Raw genomic sequence first — 12505 nt, forward strand, 5'->3', positions numbered from 1 at the left:
GGACAAGTTTAGGTAGAACAAAAGGAGTTAGGCGTCAGGCCAAGGCCTGAACAGGGAGCCTCGCCCGAGAGAGAGGAGGACCATTAGAGGGAACAGAAGATGACCTGGTGTGAGAGAACAGGGGAGGGAAGTAAGGTCGTCAAACAAGCAACTTCTGTCCTGGGGTGTGAAGTATGGCCTCCGTCTCCTTAGCACTTAATGGTCATGGTCACTGCTGTTGTCCCAGCCTCTCCTCAGACTGGGGCTATTTTGTTGTCGTTGTTTTTGTTTTAAGTTGTTGGGGCGAGTGTTGTGAAAGTCCCAGCAGTGCCAGGTGGCCGTCTGCCTGTCCACAGGACAACAGCAGCTGCTCCCTCTAATCCTCCCCTGGGAGGGAGTGCAAGCGTGGGGGGAGGGCGGCAAGGGAGAGAGAAAGGCCGGGCCTGGATTGGTGCCCAACTTTCAGAGCCAAGCCTCGCTCTCTTCCGGAGTTCCACACAGCCTCTGGATACCAAGGGAAAGCCTGTGAGCCGTTCTCTCTCAGCGCGAGCAGACCCAACGTCTGTTAGCCCGCTTTCGCTGGTTCTAGAATAAAGAGAGGTACTGGCTGCTTGTGGACAGAGAAAGTGAAACAAACTGCCGGCTGGGGTCAGAGGTGGGGCTCGCTTCAGGTCCTTGGATTCTCACGACCTTTCTTGGAACAGCTGTGGCTCTGGAGGAGACAACACTGACAGAGGCTGGAATCCTTGGCTCCCAGAGGCCTTTAAACAAGGCAGGATGTAGGGAAGGGAGACCTGGTCTGGGATGAAAGGGTTCACCAGGTCACTGCATTGCTCATAAGCCATTGCTCACTCCTCATTTATCTTCCGACTAAAGTATAAGTTTCTCAGCTGGAGATCTAGGTCTGACACAATCTGGAAAACTTGTCTTTCCAACTCTCTATCTCTGAGTCTGCCTCCCCCCACCTCCAGCCCACCCCGAGGGTTTCCACCCCAATCCCAAGGCCCCAGGATCACTCCCTTCCCGCCTGGAAAATGTCCCTAGCTCTTCCGATTTGGAGTTATAGTTCTCACTCTAAGTTCCTACAGCATCGACTGTGCTCAAAACACAACTTCCCACCTTAAATTATTGGGTGTTTTTTCATATGTGTTCATAGGCATTTATCATTTCCTTCCCATTTAGATGGTCAGTTCCCAGACAGAAGAATTACCTGTTATACTACTTTTGTACCATTTACAGAACATAGAACAACGCCTCACATATAAATGACTCCGGTATTGACTGATGGCAGTGAGTTAGAGGTTTTAAGAAAAAAAAAAATTTTTTTTTTAACTGATTAGAAGGCACTTACTCTGTTCCTCAATGGCCCTAGTCCTAGGTGGGGACCACCACCAACCCCCGGCATTGCTGGTTCAAGAACTTATAATGCAGCTTTCAGACTCCAGTCCTGGGGTTGAGGGAAAGCCATGCTAAACAAATTGAGATGGTTGAACTGTCCTTTGGCGTCCCAGGATGACCCAGGAATTGTCCATCTTACAGTACACTGTCTGAGCAGTCTGAGTTGGACAGGGGAAAAAATACTGTCCCCTGGGGCAAAACTTTGGGCTTTCTTTCAGGCATAGCCTGTCCCTGGCTCTGCAGTCAGTTGCTTTACAAATACTTCTCCTAGGGAGAGGGGAAGGATGTTGTGTTAGTCTGTGTGCTTTAGAGAAACAAATCCACAGAAACTCTTGTGTTAGTCTGTGTGCTTTAGAGAAACAAATCCACAGAAACTCATGTATAAGAGAGAGTTTTATATAAAGGTTAAGTGTACATCAAGAAAACATCCCAACCCAGTGCTGCCCAAGCCCACAAGGTTGGGGTCCAACATTAACCCATATGTCCGACACCAATCCACAAAGTCCTCCTCCATCTCACAAAACACACACAATGACACCGACTGCAGGAGGAAAGCCAAGTCAGTGAATGTGTAAGCATCTCAGTGCTGGCAGGGGTCTCCACATGGGTGCACCAGCACCCAGGGCTGCATCAGGGTAGGTCCATGTGGCTTCTCCTTGGGGATGTCTTGTAGGAAGTGAGCCTTGCCAGCTGAAGCAGGGAACTGGCTAAGGCAGCTACATCCTGGTCCGACCATCAGAAAGCAAGAGACCCGAGAACTAGAAAGGCGAGGCTCCCTTCAATTAACCCCACATGTGCTTATCAGTCAGGTTGGCACAATAAGCAAACTACCTCAGATTTGTAGGTGATTTCATGAAAACCATGACCTGTAAAAGAAGCATCATTTAAAAAGTTGTTGTTTTTTAGCAAGGAGCTGTCAGCATTTGTTTTACAGCTAGAGGAATCAGCATCATTTCAAGCAAAATCTGCTTGACAAAAATATTTGTCTGACAAAAATATTTCTAAGTCCCTGATATTGACCAACTCTTTTCCATGTATAATGTACCAATAAACTGCCCATGAGAGGAAAATGGATTCTATCATTAACTAGACCAGCATTTCTCCACCTCAACACTGTTTGCATGATTGGCCAGATGATTCTCTGGTGTGGGTAATTGACACGTGCAATGTAGAATTTCTAGGCGCATCCCTGTCATCTACCTGCTAGAGGCCAGTAACACCCCCCCAGATGTGACCACCCCAAATGCCTTCAGATATTATCAAATGCCGTGCAGGGCAAATCTGCCCCCAGTTGAGAACCACTGAATTAGACATATGACCTTGAACCAACTACTGGACTGCTCTATAACTTCGTGTCTATTGTTGTTTGGGTGGTTCTTATGTATGTAAAGTTCAGTGTAATGGGGTGATGATCCCCAAAAGATCAGGTTTGGGGAGTACATGAAACTGTGATAAAGATGTCAGAGTGGATGAAGCAATTCTATGGCTCTGCACCCATAGCATACGGTTGTGTAGATCAGATCACCTGAATGGCAATTTGGAACCACAAGACCTATCAGTCAGTCCACGTCAAGCACTTTTCCTGGCCACGTGCCTGCGGTTTTCTAAACATTTGTTACATGTGTCTTTACTACTGAATTTAAAATTTAATCTAGCCTGGAACTGTCTTACCTTTATAATTACCTCTATTTGCCATAGTGGTTTCAGATCATTTCTAACACTTATTTAAAAAATAATTTAAAGTAATTAATGTGGAGCATGGCTAATGATAGAAGGTTTCATGGGGTTGAATTTTAAATGAGAAGTTAGAAGAGGCTCTCTCTCTGTTGGTGGGTTGGAGTAGGGGTCACGTAGGTTGTTAGGGGAACAAAGGAGGCTTTGCAGCTCCAAAAGTGAGTTGGGGAACCATGGGGTGGGGTTGGAATATGTTGATATAGAACCTCGGACCCTTTCCACTTATCTATTTATATATTGTTTAGTGGTTACTCTCTTATTTTATCCTTGCAGCTTCATGAGGTAAGGAAAGTGCTTTCCTATTTTACAGAAGAGAAAACGGAAGCTCATGAGGCCATATGCTATCAGGCCTTAACCTGTTAGTCTACAGGGGTGTGAACAAGAGTGGTGGTGATGAGGATGAAAAAATGGTCTTGGGTAGGTGGGTAGGGAATTAAAAAAAGGAAGGCTGAGAGACCTGCAAAACCACTTTTTCTCCTCAGGGAAGCTGTAGCCTTGAAGGAATAGGAAATAGGTGCTCTGATTTGCGTTTGGACTACAGTGTGGTTGACTTCCTCAAGGTAAAGACTTGAGTCAGCAGGGTAGGCATCACTCTCCACATGGGCTCCCACTTGGTCTAACAGCCTTACAGACCAGGCTGGAGGCTACCAACGAGTCCCATGTCTGGGTAGGCCTCACTCCTGCTTGGTTTGCTAGGGACACTTTACTGGGGAAATCTTCCAGGCATCCAGTCTTCCAGGCAAAGGAGACAGTAAGTATCCAGACCGTAGAAGTAGAGAGTGCTTCAATGTGGGTCAGAGATACAATTGAAGAGAGGGACAGGGTCCATGTCATGAAAAGTCTTATGTCTTATGATATATGAGGGGGCACGTGCCCCCCCCAACCCCCTCCCAAATCCCAGAATTGTGCTGTTCAGAACGGAGCTTTCCTAGTATGCATTTTCCAATAGGCTAGCACGGAGCAACTCGCTCGCTCTGAGTTTGTGCACCCAGTGGTGTCGCCTGGGAAGATTCTTTCTGGTCACAGTGAATTTTTTCATAAAAGCAGTTTTGCTCAAATCTAATTCTTTGTGATGACCAATTTAAGAGAATAGCGGTGGCTGTGAAATTTTTTTTGCTGCTCAGGGAAAAATGCAGCAGAAACTGTTGTTATGTTGAACACAGCTTACAAGGACAACGCTATGGGGAAAACTCAAGTGCATGAGTGATTTTTCTTTTTTCAAAAAAGTTGAAATGTCGATTGATGACAAACCTCATTCTGGGCATCTGTCAACCTCCTGAATGGATGAAAATGTCGATTTGTCTAGTGCATTTGGAGTTCATTCCACCAGGTCAGGCTGTTAATCAAGCTTTCTATTTAGAGGTTCTGAAAAGACTGGATTACAGTGTGTGATAGAAAGGCCTGATTTGTGGCAGATGCAGGACTGGTTTTGCCACCACTACAATCAATGCATCTGCTCATGCAGCCATGGCAGTGCTACAAGCTTTGGCCAAAAAGAGCATGCCTCTCTTGCCCCACGCATTTACTCACCTGACCTCACTCTGTGTGACTTCTTTTTGTTTCTGTGAATGGAGAGGGACTTGAAGGGACAGTGATTTGACAATATAGAAGAGGTGAAGAAAAAAATGAGGGAGGTGCTATCAGCCATCCAAACAGATGAGTTTGAAAAATGTTTCCAAGAATGGAATCACAGATTTGACAAATGTGTTCATTATGATGGAAAGTATTTTGAAGGTGATACAGTTTTTTTGTAAAATAATAACAAAAATTAAAATGAAAAAAAAAGTAAATACATTGCTTTGAAAAAATAATCCGTTTTTTGGAGGGGGCTACCCCTTCATATAGTTTGAGTTATATCCTATAGGAAACATGAAGGTATTGCAGAGTTTTGGGCAAAAGGAGACTACACTTTTACTCTGAGAGTGTGTTAGTCCTGGTAGACTAGAGAAACAAATCTAGGGAGATTCATATGTGTATAAGAAGGAGGTTTATATTCAAGAGCAATTGAATATTGAGAAAACATCCCAGCCCAGTCCAGATCAAGTCCATCAGTCTGATATTAGCCCATACGTCCAATACCAATCTATAAAGTCCTCTTCCGACTCACAAAACACATGCGATGACGTCAAATGCAGGAAGATCACAGGCCAGGGGGTGGGAAGTCTGTGGGTCCAGTGACGTTGTAAGCATCTCATCGGTGGCATGGCCACATGGTTCCTCCAGCTCAGGGCACTGGCTGCATCAGGGTAGGTCCATGTGGCTCCTCCTCAGGGATATTTCTTATGGAGTGAGCAGAGAGAGAGAGTCTCCCGCCTCCAAGGAGGAAATACAGGAGTTCCCAGAATCCTCAGGAGAAGGCCATGTCCACGCAGAGGCCTCATTGGCTATATCTTGATTGACAGACTAAACCCCACCCCTTCACTGTTCATCCTCTCGAGTCCCAAACTGACACCAGATTGCGTAACTATCATGGCAAGTTTCGTTAAGGATATGTTTGGGTGGTGCCTTACTACAGGAGGTGCATTGAATCACTTAACGTGGCCCTGTTAGCCGCTGTCTTTGTGATTCCCATATGGTTAGGTGGAGCTACGCTTGTGGGTGCTTGTGGCCCACTGAGGGGATTAGACAACTTGCTGCTAATGCAATTTAGGAGTATGGAACCTGTGATGCTTAAAATTATATATGCCATGGCCTGGCCTGATTTTCAGTGGCTTAGCGGTTATATAATTATGTGCTTTGGTAGTTACATAATGCTGTAGCCATCCTCCATTTTATGGCCTGATGAAATTGTTCTCCATTTTGTGATGTGCCTATCTTCTTGTGGTTATGAATTGAGTTGCCCATTATGTTAGTAAGGCAGAATTAAAATAGGATGTATTTTGAGTCACCACCTTACTAGAAGATATGATTCAAGTCACTACCTTTATTATATTCACCACCTCTCACACCTTTGTACCACCTTACTCAAGCCAGGGGGCTTCCTTGAGGATATGGTTTGCATCTAATGTAGATGAATGCTTTGGCAAAATTCTCTGTTGCTCTAGATCCTGCATTATCTGATCCCTGGTCCTTGGAACTTGAACCAGCAGTCTGTTGTCTGACCAGCATTGTCCAGCTTCTGCAGCCTGCAGCTTGTCATTTGACTTGCAAATTTGGGTTCATCGATCCTGTAGCCAAGTGAGTCAGGAGAAACCTCCAGTCTGATGTCTGACCCACAGACTTGGAACTTGCCAGCCACCACACCCACATGAGCCTTTTCCTAGATGATTCATAAGATGTTGCAATAAATTATGGAAGCTAAATATGGGAGGGGGAGAACTGAGGGGAGGAGGAGCAGTTGATGTTAAAGATAATGAAGTGGCCCAGTTTGGAAAAGTTGAACATTTGAGATATCTTTAAAATCCATCTCATTGGAACCAGCTCTGAGCTGATCCTTCTAAAAGAAATTATTCATGTACTGCTGTTGAAGAATATGTGGTATCCAAGAGAGAGGAGAACCTTACTTAGTGAGAAGATGACTAGGAATGGAAGAAACTGATTTGGGAAAATTTTAAAGTGAAAATTTCAGAGTTTAATGATTGATTACTTCATGCTTATATTGAATACTCACTATGTGTCCTTGACTGGGCTCAAAGATTACAGTTACATAATTTTTTGGATGGGGAATTTATTGTGAATTGGGTGGAGGCTTACAGAGCACATCAGCTTTGCCTACAACATTCATACACATTTTGTTTCATGTTGTTGGTTGCGACTCCCCAGAACGTAGCATCACTTGTCCTACTTCCTGTTTCCTCTTTCCATTCCTCCTTTCCTTACCATCCGAACTTTGACCTTGAGGATTTTCTATCTCAAATGGTTGCTTATTCTAAGGTCTATGTGCCTCGCTAGTGTTATAGTTCCCCTTGTAACACGTCTACTGTTTGGCTAAAAATTAAGTCATTGGGTTGAGTTCATTTCCAGATATGAAGGGTAATTAAGGTTCATAGTCTTATGGATCCCACCAGTTTCTCGTAGACCAGTTAGCCTAGTCTTTTTAGTGATTTTAAATTTTGTTCTGAAGAAGGCTGATGGTGCATGGCTATCAAAAGATATAGCATCTGGGGTCTTAAAGGCTTGAAGATAAACAAGCGGCCATCCAGCTGAGAAGCAAAAAAGTCCACATGGAAGAAGCACACCAGTTGTGTGATCATGAGGTGTCGATGGGATCAGGTATCAGGCATCAAAGACCCTGAACAAAAAAACCATATCAATGTGAATGAAGGGGAGTGTGGAGTGGAGACCCAAAGCCCATCTATAGGCAACTGGACACCCCCTTACAGAAGGGTCACAGGGAGGAGACGAGCCAGTCATGGTACAGTATAGCACTGATGAAACATATAACTTTCCTCTAGTTCTTAAATGCTTTCTCCTCCCCATATCATGACCCCAATTCTACCTTACAAATCTGGCTAGACCAGAGCATATACACTGGTTTAGGTAAGAGCTGGAACCACAGGTAATCCAGGAAAGATAAACCCCTCAGGACCAATAATGAGAGTAGTGATACCAGGAGGGTAAAGGAAAGGTGGGGGGAGAAAGGGGAACTGATCACAATGATCTACATATAACCCCTTCCCAGGAGGACGGACAGCAGAAGAGGGGTCAAGGGAGATATCGGTCATTATAAGACATGAAAAAATAATAATAATTTATAAATTATCAAGGGTTTGTGAGGGAGGGAGGAGAGGGAAGGGAAAAATGAGGAGCTGATACCAAGGGCTCAAGTAGAAAGAAAATGTTTTGAAAATGATGATGGCAACAAATGTGCTTGACACAATGGATGGATAGATGGGTTATGATAAGAGCTGTACGAGCCCCAACAAAATGATAAAAATATTTTGTTCTATATTTTCTCCCACTGTACTCAGGACCTTCTAATGCAATCCCATTCAAAAGAGTTAGTAGTGTTATCTGGGTACCACCTAGTTATTTTAGTTTTATGGTCATGGAGGCTGATGCTTGTGTGGTCCATCCGTCTACTGGGCTAACTGCTTTCTTGCATCTTTGATTTTCATTAGTCTTTTTTCTCCTGGACAGGAAAGACCAACAGTTGCTTATTATCTACCTCTTGCACCAGTTGTTTCTCAATTGTTTGCACTGTGGTGGCTGTGATGCTGGAGCTATGTCATGGTATTTCAGATAGCAGCAGGATCACTCAGGCTGACCAGGTTTTAGTAGAGCTTCCACAATAAGCACAGGGGTGGGCTATCCACTTCAAATCTCGCGAAGAGCAGCAGAACATTTTCGGATATACTGCCCGACGATGAGCCTCTCAGGTCGAAAAGCACTTTAGAGGCAACTGAGGAAGAATTACCTTCTCAAAGTAGAGTAGATTATAACGATGTGGATGAAATAAAGCATTTAGAACTTCATTTCCTGAAGAGGCATGACTCAAAGTGAGAAGAAACAGCTTCAGACATCCATTAATAATGTATGAAGTATGGGTCTAGGAAAATTGGAAGCCATCAAAAATGAAATGTAATGCCGAAAGATCAATATCCTCGCCATTAGTGAGCTGAGATGGACTGGTGGTGTTGGCCACTTTGAATCAGACATATGCTTAATTTTGACAGGAATGACAAACTCCAGAAGAACGGCATCACACTCGTTGTCACGGCAGACATTTCAAAATCTATCTTGAAGTACAATGCTGTCTGTTATAGCATAACATCTGTATGCATTCAAGGAAGTCCAGTTAATGATGCTGTTTTTCAAATGGACACATCAACCACTAATGCTAGTGATCGAGAAATTGAAGACCTCTACCAACTTCTTCAATCTGAATTTGATCAACCATGCAATCATGGTGGAATTATAATTATTGGCAATTGGAATGTAAAAATAAGATTGGAAGCCAAGAAGGGAGCATACTTGGAAAACAAGGCCTTCATGATGGAAACAATGCTGGTGATTGTATGATAGAATTTTGCACGAACAAGGACTTCTTCATTGCAAATATGTTTCCAACAACATAAATGATGACTGTACACACAGACCCCGCTAGATGGAAAACACTAGAATCAAATTGACTACATCTATGGGGAGAGACTGTGGAGAACCTCAATTATCAGGTCAGATTCTGATTGCAAGACAGGCCATCAATTACTTATATGTAAGTTCAGGTTGAAACTGAAGAAAACTTAAGTCCATGAGAGACAAAATCTGACCTTAAAAGTATATTCCACCAGAATTTAGAGAATATTTTAAAAACAGATTTGACACATTGAACACTAATGACAGCAGACCTGATGTGCTATGAGATGAAATCAGAGAATATCATACATGAAGAAGCAAAAGGTCATTAAAAAGACAAGAAACAAAAGATCTACAAAACTGTGTTAAGGTCACCCCCAAATCAACAGACACGCCTACCAGAGTGATAAGAGAAGCTTACTGGAAATTCAAGTCAAGACAGAGGGAGAGGAGACAGAGGGAGAGGAGCATGTGTGTCTCAGAAAAGGCAAGTACATTTCTATTGGTAGGAAAAAGGGAGGGTCAACCTCCCCTTGGGGAGAAAATGCTCCACAATCATATGTAGAGCCCAAGGGGAGGAGCTCCCTGGTACTATGCCCCTCATTAGACACATTTGACCTAATTTTTCAATCCGGCTCTTGGTGACCCAGGACACTCAATTTAGATCCTGTTTTTTCAAGGCGTACAACATCCTTCATAGGCCACATCAGAAGGATTTGATATGGAAACCTTATTTAGTTTATTAAATACTTTCATCGGGGGCTCTTACATCTCTTATCACAATCCATACATTCATCCATTGTGTTAGGCACATTTGTACCTATGTTGCCATTATCCTTTTAAAGCATTTTGTTTCTACTTGAGTCTTGATATCAGCTCCTCATTTTCCTCCTCCCTTCCTTGCCCTCCCTCCCTCATGAACCCTTGACAAGTTATAGATTATAATTTTCTTTTTTTTCCTCCTCCTCCGCGGCAGTGGCGGCTCCCACAGGCACCCCCAGTTGATTATTATTTTCATATCTTACATTGGCCTCTGTCACCCTTCACCCACTTTTCAGTTGTTTGTCCCCCTGGGAGATGAGTTATATGTTGATCCTTGTGATTTATTCCCTTTCTCCCCGTGCCTTCCCCTTAGCCTCCTGGTATCTCTATTCTCATTGTTGGTGCCGAGGGGTTTATCTATCCTGGATTCCCTGTGTTTTGGGCTCCTATTTGTAGTAGTGTTCATATTCTGGTCTAATCCAATTTGTAAGGTAGAATTGAAGTCATGATAGTGGGAAGAGGGGGGAAGCATTAGAGAACTAGAGGAAAGTTGTATATTTCATCTGTGCTATAGTGGAAACCTTATTAGGTGAACGGGGCTCTACCTCAAACTCTGTAGCCTCAGCCCTTGGACTTAAAGCAGAAACTTCAGTGTGAGAAAAAGTGGATGGCTGCTATACCAAGGGTACAGAACTGGTGGTAGTCGGACTTTGGTTCAGAGCTCTTGCCTTGAGGGTGCCCCAAGAATGGTGGTGTGGGACTACCACATACTACTACTTGAATGCCTTCCTTGCTTTATTAAGATATGTATTATTCTTGTAGGCCTGGTTCTGCCACTGTCAATGAAAATTATTAAAAGTATTGCCTTGTAGCCAGCCCCCACTGTGTGTAAACAGTGTCCAGTCTTGAGTTGAATCTGTACAAGTCAAGAATTCATGTATTACAGTTCACAGCTGTCAGAGTAAACCAGCCTGTGACAACCGAGGGGTCTGTAGACGCAATTGTATGGCGATAATATATAAAGATTATAGGAAAGTCATAGGGAACAGAAGGGATAAGAGAGGGAGTAAAATAAAGGAGTCAGACACATTTCCTGGTAGCATGCTCACCTCTGGGACAGCCAGGATCTCTGCAGCCAGGTCCGTGCAGATCGAGCAGGAGGAGAGAGTATATTTCTAACCAAGGCTTATACATACCTAGGGGGTGTGCAAGCCCTCCTGATTACAGGTAACCACATACGTAACAGCAAAGGGCTATGCAATAGGCATAAGCGTCGCAGGAAGGGGATGACCTAGGGGCACACATGTGACAAGATGGGCGGATCCTAGACTCAAGATGGCAGCCTAACCCCCATCCTCCTTGGTTGGCTTGACTTGTCTCTGGGCTCTCCTTCAGGGAAACAATCCCTGTCCTTATCAGCAGGGAGTGGGCCCTACTTAGGGTGGGACATACGATGGAGTCTGATTGCTCTAGATGGCTTGATGCACCCAGGGAGATCACCTCTAAGCAGCTTGCGTTGACCTGCAAGTGTACAGTCGTTTACCATGTGATGCAAGCAGCTTCTTAGGTTTGGCATATATTTGGGGAACAACCTGGGGAAAAACCTTTCTGTATCCTACACATAGCCAGCTTATACTTGTATAATCTCCTTTCTCAACTGTGCTTTAAGTTATATACTGTTGGCTAAATGAATGACACTACCAACAAAAGTACTTTATGCCCAGGGGCATAATTGATAATGTTCTCTAACATAAAAAGACATAGAAACCACGGCTATATGAATGGATCCCGGCTTGCACTAATTCTAGCCCCAATCTAAGAACAATTAGTTCTTCTGTCATGGCCTTGTCTGATGCTCACCCTCATGAAGCGATCACTGAAACTGTATGGGTGCTACAGCAAAGTGAAGGAACTAGATGGTGCCCAGCTATCAGAAAGCACAGCACCTGGAGTCTGCCAGGCTGGTCTTCAAACAAGCAGCCATCTAAGTGGGCCATCAGCTAAGTCCACATGGAAGAAGCACACCAGTCCATGTGATCCCAGGAGTGTGAAGAATAATCCAAACCCAAAGGAAGGAATGACAAATTGTGAACACCTGGTTTTCAGAAGGCCGTGGATGACAGTGGAAGCCCCAAATCCTGGGTTCACCCATAAATGCATCCTTTGGTAAATCCCCTGTGACCATAGTTGAAGGATGTGAATAGCCTTCTTATCAGACAGAGTATTTTAAAAAGGATACTAGTAGATGTAGTTAGGTTAAAAATGTAACATCTTATTTGATTCCCCTTTTAACCCATTTACAAGTTGATTCCGTTTGAAAAAAACAATGAAGGGGAAATACACAACCATTAAGCCTCCATCGATCTCCTTGCTGTGCGGTAGACTGCACTGGAAAGTGGATTACGGCAAAGGTAAGTAGGTTACAACTCAGCACCTTATCATTTCCCTTTTCACCCATCTTAAAGTGATTCTGGTTTTTAATATTTTGCTTTCTTTTCAATTGTTTTTCTCTTTTATTTTGTTATTATTAGTGTTGTTTCCGTTCTTGTGTTTTCAGCATATAAAACCTAGAGAGACGGTAATTGGATTAATGGTTTCTTCGGGGCATGGCAGGGGA

The sequence above is a fragment of the Echinops telfairi genome, unplaced genomic scaffold, assembly GCF_000313985.2.
Source record: "Echinops telfairi isolate 266 unplaced genomic scaffold, ASM31398v2 ScPeMD7_18;HRSCAF=68, whole genome shotgun sequence".
NCBI classification, from domain to species: Eukaryota; Metazoa; Chordata; class Mammalia; order Afrosoricida; family Tenrecidae; genus Echinops; species Echinops telfairi.